General features: G+C 42.8%; 2 protein-coding genes across 5 annotated transcripts in view; one reads left to right on the top strand and one right to left on the bottom strand.

The window, feature by feature from the left end:
* LOC141753821 (uncharacterized) overlaps positions 1–26,625 on the bottom strand; it is a 443,535-nt gene that overhangs the window by 32,902 nt on the left and 384,008 nt on the right. The window lies entirely within an intron of this gene.
* Positions 10,148–26,625, top strand: part of LOC141753805 (glutamate receptor ionotropic, kainate 5-like) — a 194,662-nt gene continuing 178,184 nt past the window's right edge. For 2 of the 4 annotated variants that reach the window (XM_074612397.1, XM_074612394.1), the window contains exon 1: positions 10,148–10,765. The gene's annotated coding sequence lies outside the window, so the exon portion shown is untranslated. The remainder of the gene's footprint in view (positions 10,766–26,625) is intronic. The other 2 variants (XM_074612396.1, XM_074612395.1) reach the window with 2 other exon arrangements.

Raw genomic sequence — 26,625 nt, 5'->3', positions numbered from 1 at the left:
CTTTTTAAGCGTATAAATGTAGCGGGTCGGGACACATGCGCGCTCGCATATGCGCGCTCTCATGTTGCCGCTGTCTCTGCTCTGCTGCCTGCTTGCCTTCACTCAGACAGAGTGAGTGTTCTCGTGTACTCGCTCCACCTCTAGACGTGAACGCGCGCTCACTCAACACTGCAGAAGAGTTAGTTTAGCTCTGAGAATATCTAGTGAATGTTCAGTGGATGTTTGTGCAGAAATAAATGTTGCAGCTTCACCAGACCAACAGAGGTTTCCCGTGTCTTGTGAAGTGACGGGGCTCTGCAGAGAGAAACGTTGTCGTCTCGTTTCCGACCGGGTGCCGGTGTCTTCCTGCTCTCTCCGGCTGCGGGCGGAGACGACAACGTTACTCGCTGCGGAGCCCCGCTGCCTTAGCCGGCGCTGAAGCAGGAAAAGCCAACACTAGGATCAGTATTGATTCATTGAGAGACCTTCGTCTGGTCAGCTAACATTACTGCCAAGCAGCTGAAATATAGAGTGATATTGTGCTTTTAGTTGACGTGTCGACTCACTGTTTTGAGTGATGCTCGTTCATGTCTATGTAGAGCGAGCAAGCGCGAGCCCGACGCTGACTTTCGTTGACTTAACGGCCACAGGTGTCGCTGTTAACAAGCAATTCTGAAAGTTACAAATAGTCCGTTTAAGACAGAAAAATAAAGTTGACTAAATGTTTTAATTATATAAATTTAGTTTCATGGTTGACCTTTACAGAAATGAACTGAAAAACTTGACACTGAGTTTACAGTCTAAAACTGTGTGAGTGTGATGTGTTTTACATTTCGGTCAATACAGACTACATGGCGTGAAATGTCACGCCGAAAGCAAAAACAGCATTGTTCTTGCACACAAAAAGACTCATTCATGCTCCATTTGGTGCGACGGGGCTGATTTAACAACAATAATACAAAAAAATTATGTTTTTTTTGTCAACGCTGGAGCAGACGACTTCACTGGAGCCGCAGCATTCAACACATTCAGTCACGTTTCTGTCACAACTCGTTTCACAGTGACGCAGCAACGAGAATCAACACAACCGTCAGTCTCCCATTGAGACGCTGCCACCTCCTTTATGTCGGAGCTGTGGGCAACACGGCATCTGGATACTGATGATACTGTGTGTGACTGACATTTAACAGCTGGTGTCACATGATTAGCGTCTGATGTGTTTAATGTTTAACGGAACGTGACACATTTTTATTGAATTTTACGTGTGTGTGTGTGTGTGTGTGTGTCTTCACTTACATGTGTTTGAATCCCTTTTGTGCAATTTATCTATAATCTATTCAGCTCCTTGACTTTCCTGATAATTTACTTGAAAAGGATTGAATGTGAGTTGCATGTAACTCTAATTAAATGTACAGAGATGAGAGGAAAAAAAGGAGACTGGAGGAAATGAACAGATATAGGTGGAGTTTCTGCAAATGAACAGATATAGGTGGAGTTTCTGCAGAGTCCTGAGATCAGTCAGAAACAACTCGGTCAGTGTATACACAACTAGCTAGCTTACAGCTAATATGCATGGTAAATAGAGAGCCTAAGTCCCGCCCCCTTCCGGTCGACCCCATGGGATCTTATTTTGAAATAAAAGAGAGACAAATATTTGTTGATCCGTTTGAATTGCGCCCTGAATCCCACATAATGTGATGTTTGTACATTTGAAAGATAATTTTGCAAATCAAAGAAAGTCTCAGTTTGTCGTCGTATCATTTAGTTTTGTGTGAAACCGCTCAGTGATCTACGTCTCTCGTCTTAGGACAATATACCGTTCATATTTTTTCCGAAATTATGTCACATGGCCCATAAATACACAGGAGGCGATCTGCAAATGCGCAAATATCATTCCATGTGTATAAATGGATGCATAAATATATATATATCGCTAATTACATGTAAACATATAACATTTTTATGTGGAATCAAAATACGTATTTACAGGGCAAGTTATGCTTATTTGTAAATCACCCTGTATTCTTGTGAATGTGTCTTTACGCAGCACAAATACAAAAATACGTTTTGTGGGTAGTGAAATATTTGTAGATCATGGTACATATTTGTGAATTGTATTCTGTGGATTACAACTAGTATCTACAGATCTGAAAAAAAATTCCGTAAACAAACAGGAGGAAAGTTACAAATGTCACGTGGCCCATAAATCCACAGGAAGCGATCTGCAAATGCGCAAATATCATTCCACATGTAGAAATGAAATGGATGCACAAATGCGTATATATCACTTTATATGTAAACCTTAAAATACGTATTTACAGAGTAAGTTATGCGTATTTGCATTATTTTATTTTATTTTTGTGGATGTGACTTTACATAAAACAATTACAAAAATACAGGTTTGTGGATAGTGAAATATTTGGAAATCATGGTACACATTTGTGGATTGTCTTCTGTGGATTACCACTAATAAAGTCCAAAAAAAAACTTCCATAGGTCCCATGGTGGTCCATTGGAAGGGGGCGGGACTTAGGCTCTCTATAGAGGCTGTTTGGGGCAAATAAACACATTAAAGTTTATGGTGCAGTTCTGTTTTCTAAACACAAACAAGTAGTTTTGTTGCATTTTTGTTAACGTCATCCACGTGTTTTAAAAATGCGACTGTAATCTGGGAGTAAATACGTTTCCCTCCCTCGTTTTCACTAGAGGATGTAGTTTAGATGTAGCCTCTGGGATCCTACTTTTGCAGGAGACAGGGTTGGTTATAACAGATATTATTGGTGATGATGGTTTGATAACTATTACATCACCTGCTGCGTAAAAAAAATGAAAAAAATGAAATATGTCTTTCTATTTTTATCCACATTTGACACAACCAGTGTGTGCGTTGTATGTATGTGTGTTTGTGTTCCCATACATCTTCATTCATCATCCTATCAGCTGCCCCCCCCTCCTCTGTCATCACTGCCCTTCATCTCCTCTCCCCTCTATCTCAACCCTTTCTCTCTCTCTCTCTCTCTCCACCATTCATTCTTTACCTCTCTCTCCCCGTCCTCCTCCTCCACCCTCCTTTCCCATTATCCTCCCTGTTGCCTCTTTCCTCTTCATATCCCTGTTTCTCTTCCCTGTTCCCTCGCTCATCCCTTCCTCTCCCTTCACTATCCCCCCCCCTCTCTCTCTCTCTTTCGTTCTTCCTCTCCACCCTCTCTCTGTCTGTTATTCACCTTGTTGCCTCCCTCTCTCCCTCTCCTCTGTCACTCCCCTGCTCACTCACTCATTGATAGAGGAGGCGATGTGACCAGCATGCCGAGCGGCTAATCGTTATTCTGCCGGCGAGCGGCAGGAGTCAGGGTGGAGTGTCAATTCACCTCCGTCTCTCTCTCTCTCTCTCTCTCTCTCTCTCTCTCTCCGTCTTTCTGTCCATCGCTCTATCTTCTGTGTGAACAGTAGGACGGTGTGGTGAAAGGACGACAGCGAGGGGATGATGACAACAACAACAGACCACCGCTGAGATAACGAACACACAGACAGAGATAATACAGAGTCGGTGTGTGAATGAGAGGGAGGAGAAACAAACATCCAAACGTTTTGTGACGGTGGCACTCGAAATATGAACACATCTTTTAAATAAGGGGATCTTGCCTGATTTCAGAATGAATAAGTAAAGAGCAGCTTCTCATTTCATGTGATAACTGTCAGTGGCACATGTTATCAGCTAAACTAGCTAATTAACGTTAGCTGCTCAGGCTGGTCTCATACACCGTAGCTATAGGAAGAGTAATGCAAGGTAATGTGTGTGTATCCGACTGTTACAAGCCAGAGGTGGTCGAGGGGTAAGGGAAGCAACATCCCAGCCAACATTTGTATGTGGGGCCCATGTGGGTAGTAAATGGGCTGAAGAATGGGCCCTATATGGGATTGTCCGACGGTTCTGTAATGGCACAATGTCAATTGCCCACATGGATTCCATGCAGGATTACAATGGGTGTTATGTGGGCCCCAACTGGGCAACATACCCAAGACTAGGGATGCACCGATACCACTTTTTTCAGACCGAGTACAAGTACAAGTACTTACATTTGGGTACTGGCCGATACCAAGTACCGATACTTTGTTCTAAATATTAATCCGATTGGGAACACACGTTGCGCTCATGTTAAATACACATGTTTGGAAGTTACAACAATGGACGCCAATCAAGCTGCAACTGATTGTAAAGCTGGTGAGCAGAACATTTTTTACTACACGTCTTTGAGCTGTAGCTGCCGAATAAATAGATCCTGCTTCTCACTGCAATCGGTGCCGATCTATCCTACATCGCCCGGCCTCTTTGTCCCCCTCGTCACGCCTCATCATCCTCCACCTGACTGATATTGATCCCATTTTAAAAGAGCCCCACTCAATTTGTTCCCATTCATTAGCTGCCCCCTGGGGGTTCCTTTTTAAAAACCTGGGTGTCACCTCACATCGCATTCACCTCCTCTCTTTCCTCCTCGCTGTCATCCCTCAGCTCCTTATCCTGGGATCAGGTTTGTTTGTAGACTGCTGTACAAACAATTGGAGAGAAAAAAACAACAACAAGTTTTTGGCCCGTGATTGCAGATTTGCCAGAAGCAGTCATGGTTGAGTTCATTTGCAATCTGCCTGAAGAAGAAGAAGAAGTCCTTCACAGGGGAAAAATCTAAACACTTCTTAAGGTAACCCATACCATTGATTTTATACTGTGCACAATGGTAGAATGTGATGATGCACAGGGTAAATGTCATGGCCAAAGGCTCCATTGTGTGCACATAGCCTCCTGTAGTGGATATCAGGAGTACTTTAGAGCCAGATTCCCTTTCAAGAGGCAGAAAACACACCTTTGCAACACTTTGGGTATCTAAGTGTCCAAACGGAGAGTCCTCCTGGTCCTATCCTCACTAAAACCTTTGTAGAATCTATGTGCTTTGAGTTATTTATATCTGCTTTGGCACAGTTGTAGTCAAGGAGTTGCTGAATGAATTCAGTGACGTCTCTGTGCATGGCATCATTGCTATAATGGTGTTATCCACTGTCTGATCTAGAAAACATTTTAGGAGAGGATAAAATGTATATTTTGTCCTTTGGTTCATCACAGTTTACTCAGGCATAGTAACAGTCACAATGTTACTGACACTGGGGATGAATTCTCTGAGGTCTTACCTATCCATAGAGACCAAGATCATGCATATAGACCTGGTAGTTGTGGAGCTATTTTTGATTTATTTCGGGTACGTCTGTCTACCCTACGGTTGTCATTTTAAAAATGGAATAGGTATTCTGCTGTTGTGCACCAGATACGGTCAACAAATTGATTAGCGCGTTGGAGAACTTCATTCTATTCACGGCGAGATGATGAAATGATGAAGGCAGAGCAGTGCCCAGGTGTATTAAAATTCATATCACACCCTCAGCGCTCAGCAAAAACATCCAAATGTGATTTTATTCGTCAGTATTGTGCAGCAGCGGTCGTTCATCTTAATCTGCCTCAGACGTTTGCAGCGGCATGTTGAGGATGCAGCCTGTGTGCTGCTACATGTCCCACTCTCTTACTGTAAAACTCATGCTTTAGTTAGGCATTTTTGAGGATGCTGCATGTTTTAAACAGATTTTCTTCACTGCTGTCCAGTAAAAACGCATTTATTTTAAATACTCCTTAATGGGTTGAGGACATTTTTCGACATTTTATGCAAAAAAAAATCTAAAAACCCACTGAATTATCTGAAAAAAGGTTAAGGCGGGCATCATTTTCTTGTATTTGTATTGTGATCCACCATGTGAATAGATGATAACTGCCTTCTGAACCTACTAGTAGGTGTAGCAGGCCCCTTCTAAGCAATATCTATGAAGCTGATAACGCCCATTCCATCATCTGATAACATCTGAAGTGTGTGGATATGAATATATATATATATTATATATATATACATATATATGTATATATATATATACACACAGAGGTGTAAACAGGAATGTAGTAGAGAAGTAAAACATATGTAACAGCATGGATAATATGATATAAATACAATAATGAGTGTGTATGTAAATGAGTAAAACATTGAATTTGATCACATTTCTTATAATGAAACATTAAAACAAAAAAGATTGAAAAAAAATAAATAAAAAAAAAGAATGGAAGAAGATAGAGAGATTATCTCTGCACCAGTGATTTTGGAGGTATAGGATGTGTGTGTGTGTGTATGTGTGTGTGCGTGTGTGTTTGTGTGTGTGCTGCTCATCCACTCCGTATACCCCGGGGAGCCCTCTGTTTAGAGAGAGAAGAGAGGAAAATGACAGAGATAGATGAGGACGTAGTGAGAGACTGACAGAGATAATGCAGCGTAAGCTAGAGAGAGAGAGAGAGAGAGAGAGAGAGAGAGAGGAGAAGAGAAGAGAAGAGAAGAGAGGGGGTTAACAGAGAGGGAGGGAAGGTTTATGAGTACAGTGTCTTTGTATGATCAGCTTTTCCTGTAACACACACAGATACATGTATGTTACATATACAGTCAACTGATAGAAACGTGTCTCTTTAACGCAAAATCGTTTTAACGCCACTAATTTCTTTAGTGCATTAAGACCATCAGTCTTTCGGAGGTTGTAGCGCACTCAGTTTTAGAGCTAGTTATGAAACTATAAAACCTGATGTATCCATCGGTACCAATCATGTCAGACTAGCTTGTCGTGAAGGAGGTTAAATAACGCTCCAAACTTACGCTCAATTTTGTCAAGAAAAAACTGTCATGTCCATTTTCAAAGTGGTCCCTTGACCTCTGACCTCAGGATATGTGAATGTAAATGGGTTCTCTGGGTACCCACGAGTCTCCCCTTTACAGACATGCCCACTTTATGATTGAGTCATAGTCAAGTCAGCACACTGACACACTGACAGCTGTTGTTGCCTGTTGGGCTGCAGTTTGCCATGTTATGATTTGAGCATATTGTTTTATGCTGAATGCAGTACCTGTGAGGGTTTCTGGACAATATGTGTCATTGTTTTGTGTTGTGAACTGATTACCAATGATAAATATATACATACATTTGCATAAAGCAGCATATTGTTATGGTCCCAGCCATAACTCACGTTTCCTAGTGTGTCTTTTCCCTGTTTTTCCAGTTCCCCTGTCTGCCTTGTGTGGGCGTGCCTGGTAGTGTGTTATATGTGTGTGTGTGTGTGTGTGTGTATGCTCTCCTCCCACCTGCAGGCTCCCGCGCCCAATGATGTAATCAGCTCACCTGAGTCTAACCACGCAGCTGGCAGTAATCAGGTCATCAGCCACACAACTAATACCCGGGCTCCTCAGTCACTCGCCGCCAGATCGTTGACTTCGCCTACCACATGGGTCGAGCCTGTTCCAAGTTTTGATCCGTGTTTTTTCATCCACCAACGTGTATCTTTCTGTGCCTAGGATTCCTTTCTGCCTGCCTGTGCTGCCTTACTCCCCAGCCTCGGCATTTCCCCTCGTTCATTCACCATTCACATTTTTGGCAATAAAGCCTAAATTTTCATCTGCATCTGGGTCCGCCGCAAACACATATTTGTCCACTCCCATGTTGATAAGAGTATTAAATACTTGACAAATATCCCTTTAAGGTACATTTTGAACAGATACAAAATTTGATTAAATTGCGATTAATTGTTTTTAAATATTTCAATCGATTGACGGCCCTAATAGTTACCCTCGGCATCACTTAATGAGTACGCAAAAAAAAACAGTGGGGACACAAATAAACAGTTGATTGTATCATGACGCACGAGACATGAACAGCGGTCTCCTAGATGAAAGTCTTGTGTTTGTTGGACTCATCAACCTCGTCTCCTCGCCGACCCAGTGTGTCTCTTTTTGCTCTTTAAACTACATCACACCACACTGGATGGGTTTACATTGTAGTTAATGGAACGCCTGGTACGTTTTATATCGGCACTAAAGGGTGCCCTGTGTAGCGGTAACGTCATATATATATATATATATATATGTATATATATATATATATATATACATATATAAACATATATATTGCATCATATAGCTCGTGGTGTTTTCTGCCCCCGAGGCAAAGAAAAAATGCAGCTTTAAGAAAATACGATTTTGGTTCTCAGAAATAGAGGATATGAATTAAGATGGAGATTTTATGCAGTGACTCATACACACACACACGCACACGCACACACGCACACACGCACACACACACACACACACACACACAGACTCCCTGGTGAGGGATTTCTCCCTGAAGCTCCTCCACTGTCAGTACTGGACTGTTTACCTTCACAGAACTCACTGTGGACTTTACTGGAAGTGTGTGTGTGTGTGTGTGTGTGTGTGTGTGTGCGTGTGTGTGTGTGTGTGTGTGTATGTGCGTGTGTGTGCGTGTAAGTGGATGGTTCGTGTCATTTGGGAATACTTGAGGCAGTTTTTCCTCTGAGCTTTGAACAGTGAGTTTTATCTGTAGTGTGTAGTATATGTTCCAGACATGTTGTCTGCGTTTTATAAAACATGATTTACCTGTGAGAGGACGTATGCTGCACGCACACAGTATATATACACACTGACACACTATAGTGGTCGAGATTTATAGAGAAAGAGAGATCCTCCTGTTTTGTGTGTACATTTGAATTATTGCATATCAAAAAATCAAGATGACAATATTCATATTAAACTAAAGAAAGTTTGGGTAAGTCGGAGAGGCCTTCTCCTATGAATACAACTGAAATATATAAAGAGGAAATAATTATAATTGTGTGTAGTGGAGGGTAATATCAAATTTGGACATTCGTAGAAAAATGCATTAAAAAAATGGAAGAAATCACACGATGATACGTTGAATATTAATAAGTATGTTGTTATTAGTGTCTAATCACCTGAAACTGAGAATCCTTCCCCCAGGAAGAGCGCCGGTCATTGATGCCAATTATTCGTAGTGGCCAAACGGCGGAACTACAACTTCTGTGTCCGTCACGTGATGCCATCGGGCCCAAAGAGACTTTTTTTCATAGATTTACATTGGGAAAGAGACGTCTGTAACTCAGCGGATCAACTCCCCAGTATGAACACTCTAATAGTCCTTATTTAAATCATTGGGTCCTAAAAGGCTGTAAAATGCACTAATAGCCGAATCCAGAGTTATTTCCCTTCCTCCTCTTTATGTGAATGAGACCCAGACCGAGGCTGGAGCGAAGGGCTGGGGGGCGGAGTTAGCAAGCCGTGAAGACAGCATGACAGATGTGACCCCGTGACCTAGCCATGTGACCGAGCGGACGCTACTGCGCCTGCTCCATGGGCCCAATGGATGCGGAAGATCACCGGAAGATCCAAATACATTTCCACTCAGAAGTCGAGCCATTTTTGGCTTCATGCGCCAATGAGCAACTTTCATAGGAATGAACGGAGCCCTGCCTCTAATGCTGTATCCAGTTCTCTTTAGACATCCATGATCTATATACGGAGCGGGTCCTCTTCACGGAGCCGGCCACCGTGTTTCTACAGTAGCCCAGAACCGGAAAAACCCTAGCTCTAAAGAGAGGGACATTCACATGTTCACGTCTGCCACCGTAGTTCTCCTACACGCTCAGCAAACAGGACAAGTTTTAGTTCGTTGCAATCTGCAGCGTCACCACTGGATGCCGCCAACACTGCGCTTTTTAATTTGAAATAATTCAAACTGGTGACATAAACCTACATGATGTGTTTCTATGTTCAGTCAAATTTGAACCAGCAGCTTGTCCCACTTCACAGCTCTACTATAAATGTTCTTCCAGAACCGTGACGAGCAGAAATAAGTCCTCCGGCATCGACGTGTCAACTCTCTGAGAAAAGGCAGCAATTTTATCATCTGCTGTCCGCTGACTGCTTCTTCTTCTTCTTCTTCTGTCTCTGTGTGACATGTGTGCCGCGTACGCTGCAGGCATTTACTGATGCCGTTAACTGATGGCCGTCGGATGACGTGACGCGGCCGGAGTGTGCTGCACTTGTTTAAGCGCAAATTTAAATTGTGCATAAAAACAGGTGGACGGGGATATGTTTAAGAGACGAGGAGTTGAAGAAGGGAGCTGAGGAGATGCACTGAGCAGCATAGAGAGAGAGAGAGAGAGAGGGGTGAGAGAGGTAGAGGAGGTGGGGATGGAGATGTGAAAAGAGAGAGCGAGAGAGAGCGAGAGAGAGAGCTGAATGCAGTCCAGCCTCTCTGCGCTGTGGAGCAGCAGCCAGTCCGACACTGAAGGACACCGAGAGAGGAGACACTTCACAGCAGAGAGCGGGATCATAAAACAGGAATAAAAAAGAAGAAGAATTTCCTCCTTTATCTTTGTCTCTCTCTCTCTCTTTGTGTTCCTGGATAAAGAGGACAGACAGCAGGAGGTACAACAGAAGAAGAAGGAGGTGTTGGAGGTCCGTGTGCTCATTTCTGCTCTTGCACCGGCGGCCCGAGGAGCCGACGGTGTCATTGCGACAGCGTGCACGAGCAGAGTGGATGTGTACTGTTTGTAAGTGTGTGTGTTTTTACAGCTGACGATTCAGGTGGATTTGGAGTAAAACTGGGATTTTGATCACGAGGAGTTGCTTGCTGGTGTTTTGTCTGTTGCGCCTCCTTTTTTTCCCTTCCTTCCTCTCCTCTCTCCGGTGCAGACGTCTTGCTCGCTCACTCGCCGCTCGGTCGAGGGACTACCACTCTGCTCTCTCTCTCTCTTTCCTCTCTCCTTTTCCTGCCTGTAACTGTGCCGTGGCTCCGACTGCCGATCGCCGGCTCGCCCACGGAGAGCAGAAGCAGATGGGTGAGTGTGTGTGATGGTGTGATTGAGTGTTGGAGAGGAACACATGGGGGGGGAGGTTGCCCTTTTCCTGCTCTCCTCTCCTCTGCTGCTTCTTCACCCCTTTTTTTGTTCCTCTGTCGCTTCTTCTCCTTTCACCCCATTTTTGCTTCTTCTCTTCCTCTCCGTGGCCGCGTTCGTTTATTCCTTCGTTTCCCTCCATCAGTCTCTCTCCTCCTCCATCGTCTCGCCATCCATCAGACGTTCCGTGCCCCCCCTTTTCCCATCACTCACCTTCCTCGCTTTCTTTTCCCACATTTCCCGTCCCCTCCTTGTTCCTCCTTCGCCCGTCTTTCCTGCAACCATCACTCATTTGCACCATCAGCCACGCAGCCGAGCAAGAAAATGCACACACACACACACACACACACACACACACACACACACACTGGCATGCACACACACTCACATGCACACTCACATTCGAGCGCCGTAAACCTGGAAGTCATCAAGACTCCAGCGCTTGAAGCTGAGAGGCGTCAGGCTTGACATAAAATCAACCGTGTGGGGTTGAACCCCGATAATCCCTCCATCCCTCTCTTCATCCATCACTCCGCCGCCTCGTCACCACGACCAACCCCCCAACACACACCACCACCACCCCCCAACACACACCACCACCAGCCCTCCAACACACACCACCACCACCACCACCACCCCTCCAACATACCCATCATCCTCCTCTCCAACTCTTTGAACCTCGCCGAACAGCAGCCTGTTTGCATCAGCCTGATAAACGCTAGTCATGCTACAGTTAGCTTGGTGTTAAGACCTGAGCATCAGCATACGTACGCCGTGAACCGGATCGCTGCTGTCTCACACACACACACACACACACACACACACACACACACACACACATACACACACACACACACACATACACACGCACATACGCACACACAACACGTACAGAAACAAGGCGGGAAGTTGATTCATTCACATGATAAATTATTCATCAGATGAAAAGTGCTCACATCCTAAAACGTCCCATGTGGTCCAATTTGCAGCCGAAATGTTTATTAATTGTTTGGTTGAGTTGGAAACAGCAGCCCTGATTGTTAACGCGTCTTTCATCAGCTGCCGTTTGCCTCCGTAGCGTCTGATTGGTTAACAGTGAGTCCAGATGAATGAGGTGTGCGTGTTGCAGAGATGCTGCCGCTGAAGGCCTGATCTCAGCGGCCGACCTGTGGCCTGATAACCATGAAAACTCCACACATTTTGAGGTTGTATGTCGAGGAATATGTGACGGCTTAAAAAATGCTAAATGCATAAAATGTTACAGTCAAATGTTTGTGCCGATTACAGCAAGGCTTTCATTTTCATGTGTGGTTTAATGGATTGAATGTCACACTTCAGAAGCGAAGTTGTGACGGTTCTTGGCTCAGATCAGATGGAAACATTTCAGGATGTCTGTGTGACATCAGGAACTGTTAAAATGTCTTTGTTTGACAGAGTAGAGTCCACTAACTAGTTGTCTTCTGGGCTTTCAAGTGCATTTCATTGTCTTCATCAGGAAACCAGCACGTTCGCACGAAAAGGCGTATGAATGCCACGATAATGAGCGAGGCGTTTAACGTGCAAGAATTACGCCTTTCTTGATATCCGCGTGTCATTTGTACATCATGTATCCTGCACTGACTGCAATGTAAACACATCCACGTATAAATTTTACGGTAAGAGTTAGTGACGTAGTATGAAAAGAGAGAAAGATCGCTTATGCTGCCTATGCAGAGACTAAAACCAAAACCTGTGTGCACCGACCACATATGGCAACCCCAACCCAGGCGCCAGAAAAAATGTTGGCATTGGACGTTTCTGCAAACCATGGATACGTTGGATGGCGACGCTTCAGAACCCGAAATAACGTTTCATATCAGCCTCGTTATCACGCTTTCAGAAATGCAATTCCATGTGGTTAACGTTGTGAAAGGATTGGTTAGGTTTAGGCAACAGAACTACTCGGTTAAGGTCAGAAAAAACAAACCAACAAACTTTTAACCAGGAGACGTTATTGATGTTTGTGACGTGTTTTCCGTTGTTGTGTTATGGTGTTGTCGTACATGTTTTATTTAGTTAACGTACTTATTTTAAGCCCAACCATGACGTTTTCCCTTACCCTAACTAAGTGGTTTTCTTGCCTAAACTGCAGACGTATGTGTGGCATAGAAATAACACGCCAAAAGGCAAAAATGCGTATTCATGACGTGTAGAATGTCGTGGTATTTAAACGCCTTCCCGGGAGACCGGGTTGCAGAAAACAGAGATCTAGAACTACGTTAAGTATGAACCTCTGGAGAAAGTGAGTAAATGGGCTAGTGATGAGTTAAGATTCACTGATTTCAAGGGTCAAAAATGAAAGTTCACTCTCTGAAAGTAAATTAAATTAAAAGAATTTGCAATAATTTATCAGGTTTTTATTGTCAGAAATCTCTTCAGCAGCAAAATCCCATGTATTCTAGCCTTTAAAACCCATCAACTCATTGCTTACTTTTCTTCTTATTGACATAAATCTGTTTTATATGTCAAAAGGCCCTGAAACACCAAGCCGTTGGTGAGTTCTAGTTTTGTTTCGGTTTGTCCTGCACCATCAGCTCTAGTCTGTCGGAGGTTTTTCAGCATGCTGAATTGCTGGCGGAGCTCGTCGGTGAGAGAAATCACTCTGATTGGCTCTTCAGTTTAAACGAATCAGTGCACGAGAAGAGAAACGGAAGTGAGGAAAAAGCAAGCCAACGAGTAAAGTCAAAGGAAAAACATTTTACATATTTCATCTTCATCTCATCTGATCGTTCCAACACACGGATATTTTCACAGTGACATGAACATCTGGAATGAAGCTAAGTGGTGAGTGAGAGTGGTGTGAAAATGTTCAACAGAAGCCGCTTTGTTTCATGTACGTATCATAACAACGGCTTGTATATCCGCCGTCCTCGGTCTTCCGGTTTCCCCTTTTGAATGACGAACACAGACTACCGCCGCCTGCTGGTGTGGAGAGTTATTTCCTCTCACGCAGGCGCAGAACGAACGCGCTAACTGGCCGTTAGTTGTAGTCTTTAGTTGTTAGTTGTTGCTGCATCCCTAAAGCAGTGAAGTGAGTTTATTTTCTCCACTTTTCCTTCTTCATATACATGATGCATCATGAGTTTGTATCCACCAACACACATGCGTCTTTAAGTGCTGTGTAAAAGCTGGAGTGGGCCTCCCCTCGAGGACGTTCTTTGCTGTGATTATGTGTATTATGTGTACTTAAGTGCTGCCAACGGCACTCTTTAACAAACTGATTCTCAGGCGGCGTGTCGCCACTAAACCACATCGTGGAGCGGGCTAATTCAGGTTTTAGACAGCAGGCGTTTACAGGCTCTTACTTTAAGAGAAGCAGCAGGGCTGAAACCACCGAGCTGAATGGCTTCTGGAGGACGGCAGTGGAAAATAAACTGCTCACGCTCAGTATTCTTAGTCACCACTGAATCATGAGTACGTGTGTGTCTTTCAGCTGAGATTTACTGTAAAACCCCCGTTGTTCTGACAGTTGTTGAGTGTCAGGTAACGAGACAGAGTCTGTTATCATGAGAATCAGAGCCATCAGATGTGAGAGAGCGGTGGGTGGAAACATAATGAGACTGTGGCTGGAGTCGGTGTTTAATGTATGCACACTTTATTCCAGAATGTTGAAAAGCAACCACAAAAAGACGCAAAAGGATTACAAAAGACGCAAAACAACCACAACTACACACAACACGACCACAAAAAGACACGAAAGACTCACAAAAGACGGAAAGCAACCACTAAAAGACTCAAAAGACGCAAAACAACCACATAAAGACTCAAAACGACCACTTAAAGACTCAAAAGACCACAAAAGATGCAAAACAACCACATAAAGACTCAAAACGACCACTTAAAGACTCAAAACGACCACAAAGAGATGCAAAACAACCACATAAAGACTCAAAACGACCACATAGAGATGCAAAATAACCACATAAAGACACAAAACAACCGCATAAAGACTCAAAACGACCATAAAAGAGATGCAAAATAACCACATAAAGACGCAAAACAACCACATAAAGACTCAAAACGACCATAAAAGAGATGCAAAACAACCACATAAAGACTCAAAACGACCACAAAGAGATGCAAAAAAAACACATAAACACGCAAAACAACCGCATAAATACTCCAAACGACCATAAAAGAGATGCAAAACAACCACATGAAGACTCAAAACGACCACATAAAGACGCAAAACAACCACATAAAGACTAAAAAAAAACACAAAGAGACTCAAAAAGACGCAAAACAACCACAAAGAGACACTACTTAGTCACCAGTGAATGATGAGTACATGTGTGTCTTTCAGCTGAGATTCAAAGTAAAACCACCGTTTTACACGCTCTGTCTCGTTACCGTCAGGTAACGAGACAGAGCGTGTTATCATGACAATCAGAGCCATCACATGTGAGAGAGCGGCGGGTGGAAAGATAATCAGACGGCTGCTGGAGCCGGTGTTTAATGTATGCACACTTTATTCCAGAGTGTTAGCCTGCTGTTGTCGCTGCGGGTGACGGCGCCGGTTGATGGAGTCGACGTTTGCTCTGCAGCGGCGACGAGAGGCTGCAGGTGTGAGAGAGAGTGTGTTTAATTCCTGCCTTAATATAACTGTGTGTGTACGTTTGTGTGCATCATATGTGTGTTCTTCGTGGTTGCATAAGTGTGTGTGTGTGTGTGTGTGTGCGTGCGTGTGTGTATGCCCACCTACACATCTGGAAGTGCATGTGTGTAGCATTTAATGTGTTTATTCAATGTCAGACTGCAGGCAATGGGAAAAGGAAATAGTTCAGTGTGTTTCATGTTGCTCCAACCGGCAATGTTTGCTGCAACCCCCCCTACACACACACACACACACAGACACACACACACACACATCTGCAGCACCTTTTCACACCCAAATGCACCATGACTCAACCGACAGGAAGCTGTAACACAGAAACAGTGTCAGTATGTTTGTTTTGTTCACCTCAGCAGCAGAAAGGAGTAGTGATGAACACAGTTAAGAGACGATCGATTATTCGTCACTCACATTCATGTAGATCAAGGTTAATGATTAAAACGATCAATTCTCTTCTGGGTCGTTGAATCATCACGTAGTGATTGAAATAGTCCACTTCCTTCTGAGATCAGAGACCAGATGTAAATACTGATGTGTCCTCTGTCGTGTCTCAAATCAACATCACACTTTGGCCTTTGCAGTTCATATCCATCAGATTGATCCTCAGCTTTTTGGTGTCAATAATTTCATTCACACACATTTTAAACACAACTCACTGACGGCGTATGACGCTCAACAAATCACTCACGCCTTTTGTCTTCTATGTGAGCCCGTGGAGAATATTGATGAAGGATGTGGGTGTCATAGAAGACATTGTGGACTTGTGTGATTTGTACATATGGAGGAAAAAGAATTGTATAGTGCTCAAAGGAAGCAGGCAGCTGGAAGAAGAATAGAAATAGATCCGGCTCGATGCACAGACAACAGGAGGCGTTTTATGTTAGATCGTCAATGATCTACTGCCAATCGCTTTCAAAAGCATTCAAATTGGATGAGGGAAAAGCACAAACAACCACAAAAAACTCAAAACAACTAAAAAGAGACGCAAAAAACACACAAAAAAACACACAAAAGACACAAAAACGGCCATAAAGAGATGCAAAACAGCCACGAAGAGACGCAAAACAGCCACGAAGAGACGCAAAGCAACCACAAAGAGACGCAAAACAGCCACGAAGAGACGCAAAACAGCCACGAAGAGACGCAAAGCAACCACAAAGAGACGCAAAACAGCCACGAAGAGACGCAAAGCGACCACATAGAGACGCAAAGCAACCACATAGAGATGCAAAATAACAACATAAAGATGCAAAGCAACCACAAAGAGACGCAAAGCAACCACATAGACGCAAAAACAACCACATAAAGACGTAAAGCAACCACATAAAGATGCAAAGCAACCACCTAGACGCAAAAACAACCAGAAAGAGACGCAAAATGACCACAAGAGGCAAAACAATCACTAAGAGACAAAACGGACACAGAAGACGCAAAAAGACACACAACAACCACAAAAAACACAAAATGACCACAGAGAGATGCAAAGCGACCAAAAAGAGATGCAGAGCGACCACAAAGAGACGCAAAGGGACCACAAAGACAACCACAAAAGACATAAAAAAAACACAAAAGATGCAAAAAAGACCACAAAATGTCTTCATGTGAAGTCATGGAGTGTTTTAAGTTGTGTGTGTGATAATTGAGTTGGTTCTACCAACACGATGTATGTCGTAACATGACTTTCTCTGCATCTGGTAGCTGCTATCACTGTCTAAGACGATGATCGCTGACAGTTAGTTTGTTGATGTATAAACGCGGAGTAGCTTTTCTCAATGTAGGATTTGCGAGGCTGCGTCTACTGTAGCCTGCTGTACTTGTGCAGAGCACATAAGGTAGAAATGATTAGTTAATTTATTTTTTAGCCAGCACTAATTTAATTAGATAAAAGCTTTAATGGATCAACAGAACTGATGTAAAATGTGCATCCCTCAGGAAGACTCTCTCACTGAGCGTATTCAGAGCGAGCTCCTTTGTTTTCTCCTGTATGAAGATGTTCTGATGACCTGAGCGAAGGAGACACAAAGGCAGCGAGAAAGAGACAAATAGAGAGCTGCTGAGAGAGACATGGAGAATGATAACGAGTGTGTCCTCGAGTGAAAGCATCCCTGCATCACACGGCGAGGTAACGGAGAGGGAAGGTGATAAAACACAGAGAAAACTGATTTTAAAAGAAATGTGAGAGCGTGCTGTTGACTGATGGAGCTGTAAATTCTCCCCAGATGGCGTCAGATGATATCAGGAGCTCAGATCTCTGTCCCGCGTCCCTTTTGTCTCTGCGTGACTTCAGTTTATTAACCTCCGTGATGCCAACAGCCATATATCACCTCTCACCCCTCCGTCTGTCCTCTGCTCGGCCGGCGTAAGGGAGGAGCATCCATCATGTCTTACACGCCAGATGACATAACTTAGAAACTCAATCACTGCCGTTTGAAAAGCCATTCGCACAACAGATACGGCCGCCGCTGACGGGCGGGAATGAGCCGTCACTGTTTATGTCGGGGGGGAGAGAGAGAATGGATGTCAGGCCTCGCGCTTTTATGTCGTAATTAAAGCGCCGGGTGGTGCCGCCGTTTACGGTGTGAATGTGTGAGAGATGATTGGCGATAAAATTGTGTTTTTTAATTGGAGGCCGTCTCCTTTCAGTAAACCTGGACGGGATGAAGTGAAATTACAAAAGACCGATAGATGTACAAAGAGTCTGCAGTTCAATCGCTTCTTCTTGAATAGGAGAAAATCATTTCTAAGCACAGCTGGCACATCCTGCCGTCACACAAAGATGGAAAATAGGTGAGAAAGAAAAGGTGAGATTGAAGTCTCTGCAGTCCGTTGTAATTAAAAACTTCATACTTACAGTCACATACCTCTGATGTCAATAAGAACTTCAGGTTTTTGTACGGCTGAACGTGGACGTGATCCCAGATAGCACAGAGACATTTGAATCTTGTGTTGCTTCAGTACATACCGAGATTAGGGATGTCACGAGAACCGATACTTCGGTACCAAGTCGATGCCAAAATTCTAAAAACATGACGGTACTCTTTTTCTACAGTACCGAAGGTACCGTACGATGCCTGTAATGGTCGTTGGTAGGGATTTGACAATGAGGAAATTTACCACTGGTTAATAAACTTGTGACAACACCGGTGTTACCGATTACACCGGAGATTTTATAGGAAAAGATGACGGTCAATATGTGTAGCGCGCTGACTCTGATCTTTACCGGTCGGGTGGCGGTGTGTCGGGCCTCTCCGGTAGCGCTTTAGCTGCGGTGGTCTACCTGGCGCCGCTGCTCCGTGCACACCGGCTGTGACGGCTCCATCCACCTCGCGACGATTACCTCATTAACGTTATGGTTCCCTTATAGCATTGAGATTAAACGTGAAATATTGTCAAATAGGTGCGCTTGCTTTTCGCTTTGACAACAAATCCTCTGCTCCTACTCCTGCTACTCTGAGCTGACGGACCAGATGCATTCATGGTCAGTATGTAGTGTCCGTCGTCTGACTATTGATTGATAACGTGCCTCTCATACGCCAAAATGAAGTAAATGGGACAATTCTTTTCATTTATTAATTAAAGGCTACATGCCTCTGTTTTTTGTAATGTTCAAATGTTTTTTAATAAAAGAGTACGTGTTGAATTACATGGGATTTATTGTTTTGTTTTGTTTTATCGTGGTATCGAATTGGGTATCGAGAATCATGGAAATTTACTGGTATTGGTATCGACTACTAGATTTCTGGTATTGTGACATCGCGATGCTTCAAACTTTTAGCTTTTCAAGAATTTGTAACTTATTGACGTTTGTGACGTGTTTCACGTTGTTGTTTCTGCACGTTTTTACTTAGTTTATTTACTTATTTTAAGCCGAACTCTGACATTTTCCCTTAACATAGGGATTTTTCTCGCCTAAACCGAACTGTGGACGTTCAGCGCGACGTACAAATGACACGCGGAACACCTTCCTGTGAGACAGGGTTGCTCTAGGGTGACCAGGTGTCCCACTTTACGAGGGACTGCACAGCGTTTTTATCCCTTGTCCCACGTCCCACATAGTGAGACGATGTCCCACATTTTCATTGGCTCCAGTTTTCAAACCACTGCAGGACAGACGTTTTCTTAAAATCTGTTTTTTATCCAACGGCTGTGAAGAAAGCAGGGAAGGCTGTCATCGCCCATACGCTATACGCCCAACGGGGAAAACCGAGTCACCGCAAAGTCACAAGCTGTGCAGATTTAGGCGGAATATGATGGAAACTACCACTAAAAAAAGGAAGAGCAGCTACAACAAAGACGGTGAAACTACTTATACGTATTTATAAGCCGGTGGAAGACGATGCTCAGAGTTATTTTTTTGTGAAATTTGCCAGTTATTTTTCAATTTCACACGACGACATGAAGCAACGCAGTTCATGTGAGTCTCACAAGAAACCGATCTATGGATGCATTAAAGCACAGAGATGTTACAAGATAAGGGGCAGAATAGAAATGTTTATTATTTAAGTTAGATAGACATTTTATCTTAATAGTAGACGACCTCTCAGCCTTGGTAATGTGTCCCACATTGTCCCACACAAACCCACCACATTTGGTTTGTTGGGATCTGGTCACCCTACTGTAGGTTGCTCTGGGCACGCTCAATGCTTAGATGTATAAATAAAGTAAGAGGAATATAAGGGGAAACATTTGATGTTTTGGATGATTATGATTTTTTTAAACTTTCAAAGTCATCTATGCGTCAATGAGAGACTGAATATGTCTTCCTGAGGACTTCCTTTTTGTAGTCGTGTCCATGATTCACTGCATTCCTCATTTGTTCCACAAAAAAATTCAATCAATACCAACAAGTGTCTGACAAGGACACAAACCGAGGAGCCGAAGCACTTCAGAGCGTGAACATTAAATGTCTGTGTGAGCGCTTGCAAAAAAAAAAAAAAAAAGGACAAAATTAGTGGAGTAAAATCTAAATTTGACTCTGGTTCACCAACTGTAGCTAATGACAGTCACAGGGGACGTCATTTGGTCCAGACATTAAATCACAGAGTGAAGGTTTTCAGTCACAGATGGTTCATGTCTCAGATGATCAGAGCCACACAGGAACGCTTAAATAGGACACGACGAGAGCTAAATGTTTGCTAATGTGAATTTGCACAAACTGCAAAACAGAAATAGTTTTCTGTCTAATAGAAACATGTGCATGTAGGGAATGTTTAAATTATAAGCAGGTAGAGAAAATAGATAACAAAACAGAGGTTATGTTTTGGAAAAGGAGGCTGCGCTTCAACAAAGGGAACATTTCACTTGTTTTATTGGTTCACATTCTCAGATAATAATTACATCATTTCCACTTTTTCATGATAAATGACTGCCAGAATAACGCTTAAACAGAAGTTTAAAAACCAGTTGTAGCTCAGAACATAAAACGATGTACTCAACATGTGACATGTTCTAACTGCAGGGACGGCTTGTGTTTTACTGAACAGTCGAAACTGAGAAGTTCACTTTCCATTTAATTTAATACATGCCGTATATGTCAAAACACTCAAATGCAATAACATTTAGACCAAAGTGCTTTTTAAAAAAGACAGCAGCCCGACTGAATATCTGTGACATTTTAAGAAAATGTTGGGAAATGTACGATCCGCCTTTCATCGCCGCCGCCGCCGCTCTTAATGATGCGTCACAACACTCTGACAGACGAGCGTTTTCACTAAACTAACATTTAGATGAAGTGGACTCTTAGCAGCGATTTGAGCCCCTCTGGCTCCAGTGTAGCTCTGAAGAGTCGGACCACAACATTAACAACAAGGAGCTGCAGCATTAGCGATTCACTCCACGCGCTCGTCTGCACGACATCCAGGTCAGCAGCAGTAAAAGTGCTCGTTCGCTTCCAGCTGTGCTGCAGAAGGGACTCCAGCTGCTGAGGCACAAACGGGATTAGAAGTTGTTTATGTTTAGATTTTAGATTTCATTTCATTTCATTTTGTTTGGGAAAGGCAGCTCCTTAAGGAAAACAGGATCTGAAGGAGTGAGTTCCAGAGCTTCCTCGGCTGTGTGACGTCGTTTTGGCATCTTGAATTTGCTTTGTGTCGTGCTCTGTCGTACAAATCTGTCATTTTTATGATTAGACTGGATATAAGAAGTGGACGTAGTCAACATGCCGTCACCCAGTGGTTTGTGGACTATAGTTTTGAAGCCTAGAGTTCTGCAGTTTGACCATCTTGGTTTTTGCCCGTCACCATCTTGGTTTTTGCCCAACGCCATCATCTCCATCCCGGTTTTTGGTCATCGCCATAGTCTCCATCTTGGTTTTTGCCCGTCACCATCATCTTGATCTTGGTTTTTGTTCATCGCCATCTTGGCTTTTGGCTGTTGCTATCTTGGGTTTTGGCCTTCACCATCTCGGTTTTTACCCATCGCCATTGCTGCTATCTTGGTTTTTGCCTGTCGCCATCTTGGTTAACCAAAAGTCAAGGTTGATTTATTTGTCACGTAAGTTCCGTACAATAAGTAACGCCACTTCCGGAGTTATTTTAAGCCAAACAACAATGTTTTCCTAAACGTAGCTAAGTGGCTTTCTTGCGTAAATTTTAGGAAGTTGTTTCCTGTGAAGACCGATGTTTATTTTGAAAAGACCGTATGCATGTAACGAGCGGAAATTGACATTCATAGGAAAACGAACGAAAAAGGAGAAATACTTTTTCGTAACATATCAGACGAACTGTTGTAAGAGGATACGTTGGCCCGAGTTAGTGCCTTATGTCGGGCCAGACACTTTACGCTTTAAGCCCGGATTCGCCCCCAACTAACTAACTAACTAATCTTGTAATCAGGCCGAATATCTGCCAGAATATCGGAGTGTGGTGTCAGCTGAATAATCTTGATACACACATGCATCCAGTTTTTGTGACTTGTGAGGACATTGTATTGTATTGCGGGGACACTGTTGTCCTCAGATTCAAGGTGAGTCCCCACAATGTCACTGTGATTACTGGTGCATGTCCCCACAATGTCAGTAAATGTGCAGAGTGTTAAAAGTTGTGTCATCATGTGGAACCAAACAGGAGCTCTATTGACCGTTAAGCCTCGCCCCCCCGCCCGCTGGGTTCTGGTGGCGTTATGTAAGCGGGACAGTGTTAGTGAAAAGTGTTACCGTACCCCGGACGTTGTTGATGGATGACCTTGGGCTGAAACACTGCAGAGAGCTGCTCGTTACGTTCGGCAGCCTGTATGTTACATCACATAAACATAATGCAGCAGCAGCAGCAGCAGCTCTGAACCTCCTCAGAGACCTGGACCCATATAGGAAACGGATAAAAAAAACCTTTTGATTGAAGGGTGGCTGCATTCATCAGTCTCTCTGTCTGTCGGTCCAGACTCACAAATCTCAACATCTATTGGCTGGATTGACACATAACTCTGTACTGACATTCGAGGGTTCCAAGATGAAGAATGCTAATTACTTTGGTAACTTTACATAGAGGCCCAATTATGAGATTACAAATTTAATTTGTCCAATACATGGGCCACCAGTGGATCTATTGGCCTCATTTTAATATTGTGTCAAGAGCTGTGGCGGTTCCAGAGGGTGGCAGCAGCCCAACATCTCTGCTCATTCTGCAGACAAACATGTCCACATTTTAAATCAGTCATGCAACAGCAGTTTAAAAGGCACTAAAATCACTCACTCTGGTAGCTCACGGGGTTACCAGAGCTACAGGAATGCTAAAACCCGGAAATGAGTTAGCATTTTAGACGGTCCCCTTGTCTGGAAATACCTGAAATAAGGTCAGAGGTTAACGAAAGCTGAAGAGATTTTAAAGTTTTGTTCTACGATATATAAAATACGCCAGTAAATATTTGAAGCCTTTATGTGTCTTAGAAAAGGCGGTTGCTAAAAAGTGGCTAAATGAGACTACTAAAGGTCATCACGCCGAATCGTCCGTGCTCATGCGACCGTGGTGTAGTTCTTTTATAGCCTAATGTTAGCTTTTTACTTCTGTTGGTTGCATTCACGCATTCACGCAAATATAATAAAGTGGTGTTCATTTGCAGCCAAGTCAAAAAGCAGTTCATGAAATTGTCACGAAAGTTTTACTTAGTTCACTTACTTATTTTAAGCCCAACCATGATGTTTTCCCTTACACTAACTAAGTGGTTTCCTTGCCTAAACCTAAATGCGGACGTTTGCGTGGCGTACAAATGACACACGAAAAAGGCTAAAATGCGTACTCATGACACACGAACGTCCGTGTAATGTCATGGTATTCATACGTCTTCCCATGAGACTGGGTTGGAACAACTGAAACAGAGGTTTGTATTGGAAATGTCTTTTAACAACGTTGCTTTTCAATGAGACGTTTAACTCATCTTTCATCTGCAAATCACCAAAACCAGCTCACTAAGATGTGCTCTTATTTCAAATTAAAATAATAATAATAATCCAAAATCTCTGCCGCTAGACATTCGTTTAGGAAAAATGGTGGTTTGTGTTAAAATAACTACAGAGGTGGTGTTACCGAGTACGGAAGTTACGTGACTCAACGTTGACTTCTGGTTTCACGCGGGACATGAACGCCGACCTCCTCCCTACATGGCGTTTGTCGTTCTTTATACTTCCTGGTTCACAATTACGTGGATTAAATATGCATTATTTTGGTGGACTATATACAAATTATAGAGCATTACTTTCCGTAGGTATAGCTACAAACAGTATATGAGACCAGCCTGAACCAAGACACCTGCCCAGTTCTACACCGGTTCTCCTCATAATACAACTTTATTTCCCACCACTAGCAGATATTTCTCCTGATCCTTCATGAGTTAGTGGTTTCAACCTCATTAGTTGGGATCCATATTTATCATCGGTAAACTCCACATGTCACTGTCAGTAATACACTTCATACATCATTCATCACACGTTAATTTGACCTGAACGTTGCTCTTGAGTGTTGTTTCTGAGTGAGTGCAAACCAGACATTTGGGAGAAACAAGGTTTCCATCTGACCTGATTTCTGTATTCATCATGAGTCGCTCTGTATAAACGCAGCAGCCAAAAGTGTTAAATGTTTGTTTCCACGCAAGTGAAGAGATTAAAACATGATGAATTACAGAGGCAGAAAACACAGAGAGAGAAGTGATGCAGATAACTTTAGTTATTTGGTCGAGATAAAGACAACAACAAAGAGGATTATGGAAATCACAACTTCTTCAAGCCAGAAAAAAAAAAATGAAATTAAGTCGACAAGCGCAGACATGACTGGGGTTGATAAAAGCATTTAAATGAAAAAAGAGGCGGAACGTGGAGGGAAACCAACCAAAAGAGAACAAGAAGACGCATCAAACAAAACCCCAAGAGGCAGAAGAAGTCTCCGGGGAGACAAGGTGTTTGTGGAAAAGAGAAAAACACATGTTGATGATGCAGAAGAAGAAAAATATCCAAAGAAGAGGGGGAGGAAAGATTGTTTTTAACTGTAAAACAGATTAATGTGGGTCGTATGTAAGCAGATATGCAGTGACAGGGTCATTGTTGTGAAATAAACCCAGACATGACGCCTAACACACGGCAACTTACTTAAGAAATCAATAATTTGACACAAAAATAGTCCTCCAGAGTCCGACATCACGACTGCGTCCATAGCAACGGTCTGTTATACATAAATAATAGACCGTAGAACGCTAATTGACCAATCACAATAGAGTATTCAACAAAGCCGTGTAATAAGTAGGTGATGCCTGTACATGAAGAATCACTCAGCGATGTGAGAATCCACTAGCTTCAACCCAAGGTGGCCGACCAGTCAAAGTCCATCATCACCGTTGACATAGATGTCTCCGTAGCATTTTTTTAAACACATGATGTGTTAATAAACTTCTCAGTGTCAAAATCTAATTTTACTTTCTGTCTGAAGTGAAGATTCAAGGACTTCCAAGATTTTAAATTGTGTTAACTGAACAGCCAGCTGGTGTATATAAATGCCACGATAATGTGCGAGGCGTTTATCGTGCAACAAGTACGCCTTTCTTGATTTTGGCGTGTCATTTGTACGCCATGTATCCTGTAACTGACTGCAGTGTAATCACATCGGCGTATAATTGCTACGCTAAGAGTTAGTGATGTAGAATTAAAAGCAAGATAAAAAACGCTTATGGATGTGTCCAACAGACATCGGAGTTTTAACCAGGAGACTCGTGTTTTGTTTTGTAAACTACGTTTGTGACGCTCGTTGACGATTATCTCGTGTTCTTTATTGACGTCTGAGACGTGTTCTCCGCAGTTGTTTCCGTACGTTTTTTACTTAGTTTACTTTCTTATTTTAAGCCCAACCATGATGTTTTCTCTTAACCTAACTAAAGGGTTGTCTTGCCTGAACCTACTCCGGACATTTGCGTGGCGTACAAATGACACACGGAAAGGCTAAAATGTGTACTCATGACACATGAACGTCCGTGTAATGTCGTGGTATTTATACGTCTTCCCATGAGACCGGGTTGGAACAACTGAAACAGAGGTTTGTACTGTAGATGTCTAATAACAACGATGAGACGTCCAGTTTTAACTCATCATAAATCTGCAAATCACCAAAACTAACTCGCTAAGCTTTGTTTTATTTTTAATTAAAATCATAATGATAATAATAATCTAAAAGTCTCTGCTTTATGAACTCATTTTCTTTATTTTTTTCCCTCTATCTAAAACCATAACCTTATTTTGTGTGTTTATTGGCTGCACAGAATACAATTACACTTTTACTTATTTAATTTCAGATTTTATCTGAAATAATGTATTTATCGTCAGTTCGGGTTTTATTGCTACACAGCAGAAGTGCTGCATTAATGTTATTTTATCTTCCAGAGCTGTCATAGTGTTTTAAATAAATAAACCCTCTGCTTCATGGTTATTGGAGGAAGCAAAAAGACATAATATTATCATCACTCAGAACATGAGAGTCTAACTCTCTGGGGCAAGGAACAGAAAAAACCCCACCTGATGTCCTGTCTTGGTATTAAGTGGCGTTAATTAAATCAAATTAATGCTCTCGGTACGGAAAAAAAGAAAAATAACTGTATAGAAATCATGAATAAAACATAAATGTATACAAGAGAATGAGTGAGTGTGTTAAATGAGGGACGCCCACCAGAGAAACTGGAG

The sequence above is a fragment of the Sebastes fasciatus genome, chromosome 17 (assembly GCF_043250625.1).
Source record: "Sebastes fasciatus isolate fSebFas1 chromosome 17, fSebFas1.pri, whole genome shotgun sequence".
Lineage (NCBI taxonomy): Eukaryota > Metazoa > Chordata > Actinopteri > Perciformes > Sebastidae > Sebastes > Sebastes fasciatus.
This window is presented reverse-complemented; position numbering and strand designations above follow the sequence as displayed.